Source organism: Trichechus manatus, unplaced genomic scaffold, assembly GCF_000243295.1.
Source record: "Trichechus manatus latirostris isolate Lorelei unplaced genomic scaffold, TriManLat1.0 scaffold00101, whole genome shotgun sequence".
Classification (NCBI taxonomy): Eukaryota; Metazoa; Chordata; class Mammalia; order Sirenia; family Trichechidae; genus Trichechus; species Trichechus manatus.
The window spans coordinates 5,536,097-5,540,552 of NW_004444037.1; positions in this window are offsets into that span (position 1 = coordinate 5,536,097).

Consider the following 4,456-nt stretch of genomic DNA (forward strand, 5'->3'; position numbering starts at 1 on the left):
TCTTTCCCCTCTTGATTCAGCTGTTGCTTTTGGCAAACATGGGCACGGGGGCATGGTATTTATTGCAACAGTGTTCCATTAGGTCATTTAATTCTACAAAGAGTCAGTGAGTTAGGGACTGTTTTTATTTCTATTTAATAAGTGAGGCAACTGAAGCTCAGAGAAATTACATGACTCACCTAAACTCTTATAGCTAATATATGGCAGAATTGGGATCGAAACTTACGTCTTCTCAACTTCAAACACCAAACAGTAATCACAATAAATTTACAATTGTACCATCTAAGGTGGAAGCTGATGGAATATCCCAAAGTATAACTCAGCAAAAGTATTTCTGAGGTTACAGGACAATACTACCTAGTCCATGCACACAGCTTTCTTGTGTTTATGTATAGAGTTTAAATTTCAAAGAGGTGGGGAGAGATGATTATTCTTTAGACAATTGTGCATAAGTATTGTTCCTATCAACTGGGTTTTTGAAGGATTCTAAATGTCAGAGAGTTGGAGATTATCCTGCCTGATGAGTACCTGGAGTGCAACTATTTTCACCGTCGGTTAAGAGCAGGCTAATGCTTTACCAATCAGCCCAAACAAGAGTTAAGGATTGATGTTCTTGGGAGGAGAGGGGTTCAATCATTGGAGAGCAGTTCAAAGGGAAAGTGATAACCTATTGTTGTCTGAATAGTGAATATTTAATGTAACTCTGGTATGGTTTGGTTTGACATTAATCATAGGAAACTGAATTGTAGAAGCATGTGTGTGATTGGAAAATAACTCCTTTTCTTTCAATTTTCTTTAGACATCTAAGAAAAGCTAATAGTCTTACTTCTAAAATACATTGAATAAAAATCATTCCAGGCACACTAATATTCCTTCTACTTTTTCAACTCGTTTCTACTTACTAATAAAATATATTATTGTTTCAGATTCAATTAGCCTTTAACGAGCGTGTGCACCTTGCCCAGCACTGCACTAGGTACTCTCATATGTATCATCTTTATTTAATAAACTGACTAAAGTCAAATATCATCCAATTCAGCTTTTAACATAAACAGACAAATGCATGCCATAATATTCTTTACATTTGTTAGAAGTGGATAAAAAATATAAGGTCTTAGACTTCCAATAGGCAGTGTGTCAAGTTTTTATTTCAAAAAATCAGGCTTTTGGTAGATCCATGCTATGGAAAATTACACCCTTAATTTATGTGGCTGATATGAAGTGATAATCATGATACGTTGTGCACTAAACAAGTGGTCACCCCTACCTTCAATGCTAACTGCATGGTAAGGATCAGCATGAATCCAATTCCCAAAGTGTGGAAATGGATTCAGTCCTCACCTTCCCACTTCTCCATCCTCATTGCCAGCTGCTCACGAAGTATACACTTTCTCTCAGCTCCAGCCACGCAGAGGTGGGTCAGAGTTCACAAGTTAGGTGGACATCATCTTTCAGCTTTTGCCAACCAGAGCTAGATCAGAGTTCACACATTAGGAGGACATCTTCTTTCAGACTGCCAAAAAGGCAGACTCTAGCCCCTGCTGGTCTCACTGCCACAGCAGGTTCATTAATTCACTGGAATGACTCACAGAATTCAGAGAGTACACCATACTTCCGGCTACATCTTTATTACAACCAAAAAGAATACAAATGAAGAGATACATAGGATGAGGTCTGGGAGGACCAGCACAGAGCTTCCATGACCCATAAAGGGATGTACTACCCTCTCTTATGCATGGTCACCAACCAGGAAGCTCATCTGAACCTTAGAGTTCCAGATGGCCAGGATAGATTACATCATGCCTCCTGAGGCTTAGCCAGCATCAGGCCTGCAGGTGGTCTTTCTTGCTCTGGTGAGCCCCCATTCATTAACCTCAGGTGTTGGTCCAGCTTGACAGAACCCACAACAAAGGCTAAATTGCTTTCTGTGAGGTGATTTGACACCTGGCACATTGTAAGTTAAAAATATAAGTTGCAGAATATATGTATTATGATCCCATTTCTTTAAGTAACAGGAAAAATGTATATTTATATGTGTGTGTGTGTGTGAATATAAATAGGGAAATATGGAAGGAAACATCAAAAAAGAACATTGGTTGCCTAAGCAGGGTAGGTTGAGGAAAAGGAAAACTTTCCAAAATGATAATATATTACATAAAAATTAAAAAGAAACTTAAAAACAACAGCTTTGGTGTTGGAGAAGCCAAGAAAGATGCACTTCCTTGCATATCTTCCTGTATGAGCCAAAAAGTGCTTAAGTGGCTGAGGAATGCCCCAGGGAAAGGAAACCTTGAGGTGAGAAGAGACATCAGGCACAGTCAGCCATAGTGTTGCAAGATAGGATTTTATTTTTTATTATTTTTTTTTACAGGGAGGGGTAAAGATGAGCAAACTGGAAGGATCAAGTGAATTTATAGAGAGAGTATATAGTTTGAGTCCTTGATATTATTTTTCCATGAGATCGTTCCAAGTTCTGTATATCATAAATTTGAAACTTTGCTATCTATCAAGAGGCATTTCCAAAATGGGACCAGATACTTCAAAATGTAATGTGTCTGATAAAATGTGACCAATTTATACTCTTGAGGACCAGCCCATAGATCTGTAACATTGACATGACTTCAGAGGTCCTCTAACTTCAGGAGGAAGGAGTATAATCAAGATCAGCATCAGCCCAAAGCAAGATAAGATTCTAAACTACAGAAGACTCAGTAGCTAGGGGCTAAAGGGAGGACACTGGTAGTGAGAGCCTAACAAGCAGACCTCTGGGACCCCTATCGCCACCATCTCTTTAGCTTTTGGGAGATTTTCATTTAACTTGGGATTCTGCAGCTAATTTTTTTTTTTAATTTCCATTGAGAGGGACTTTGGAGTCAACAAAAGTTACTTACCTCCTTGTGTTTTGGTTTCCTCATCTGTGTAATGCAGATCTACCTCCTAGGAATGTTGGGAGGATAAGATGAAATAATGCAAATTAAGTGCTTGAAGGATTCTATGGGCAAAATATTGAGCAACACAGGAAACATCAAAAGATGGAAGGAATACACAGAGTTGCCATACCGAAAGGAATTGGTTGATGTTCAACCGTTTCAGGAGGTAGCATATGATCAAGAATAGATGGTATTGAAAGAAGAAGTCCAAGCTGCACTGAAGGCACTGGGGAAAGACAAGGCTACAGGAGGTGACAGAAAACCAATTGAGATGTTTCAACAAACAGATGCAGCGCTGGAGGTGCTCACTTGTCTATGCCAAGAAACTTGGAAAACAGCTACCTGGCCAACCAACTGAAAGAGAGAAGTGAGAAGAGACATCAGCCACAGTCAGCCATAGTGATGCAAGATAAGATTTTATTATTTATTTATTTTTTTACAGGGAGGGTGTCTTAGGCTGGGTTCTCTAGAGAAGCAAAACCAGTAAAGTGTATAAATATTTATATATAGAGAGAGATTTATATCAAGGAAACAGCTCAAGCAATTGTAGAGGCTAGAACGTCCCAAGTCCATGGACCAGGGTAGAGGCCTCTCCTGTCATGCACCTGCAGAAGCTGGTGAGCCCAAGATCGGCAGGTCAGAGAGCAGGGCTCCCGCTCACAGGCTGTTAAGGTTGACAAATTCCAAGATAAGCAGGCAAGACCACAAGGTTTCTCCTGATTCACGTAGCTACAGGGGTTGGGGAACCTAAGATTGGCAGGTCAAAGAGCAGGGCTCTGCTCACAGGCTGTGAAGATCGATGAATCCCAAGTTCAGCACATGAGCTAACAGCTCAAATCCCAAGAACAGGAGATGAGATGACAGGAGGCAGCCACAGGATCCAGAGAGAGCAAATAGCCAGAAAGTCTGCTTATATTCAGATGCGGGCCCACACCCCCAAGGAGACTCCCTTTCATCTGACTGGCTACTCACAGTATATTCAATCATGGGAGTCATCACATTAAAACACTGAGAATCATGGCCCAGCCAAGTTGACACACAATCTTAACCATCACAGAGGGATAAAGATGAGCAAATTGGAATTTGGGCAAATTTGTGCCCATTCCAAAGAAAGGTGATCCAACAGAATGCAGAATTATCGAACAATATCTTTAATATCATACACAAGTAAAATTCTGCTGAAGATAGTTCAAAAGTGGTTACAGCAGTCCTTCTACAGGGAACTGCCAGAAATTCAAGCTAAATTCAGAAGAGGACGTAGAACAAGGGATATCATTGCTGATGTCAGATGGATCTTGGCTGAAAGCAGAGAATGCCTGAAAGATGTTTACCTGTGTTTTACTGACTACCTAAAGGCGTTTGACTGTGCGGATCATAACAAATTATGGATAGCATTGTGAAGAATAGGAACTCCAGAACACTTAATTGTGCTCATGAGGAACCAGTAAATAGCAGTCATTTGAACAGAACAAGGGGATACTGGGTGGTTTAAAATAGGAAAGGTATGTGTTAGGGTTTAATCTTTC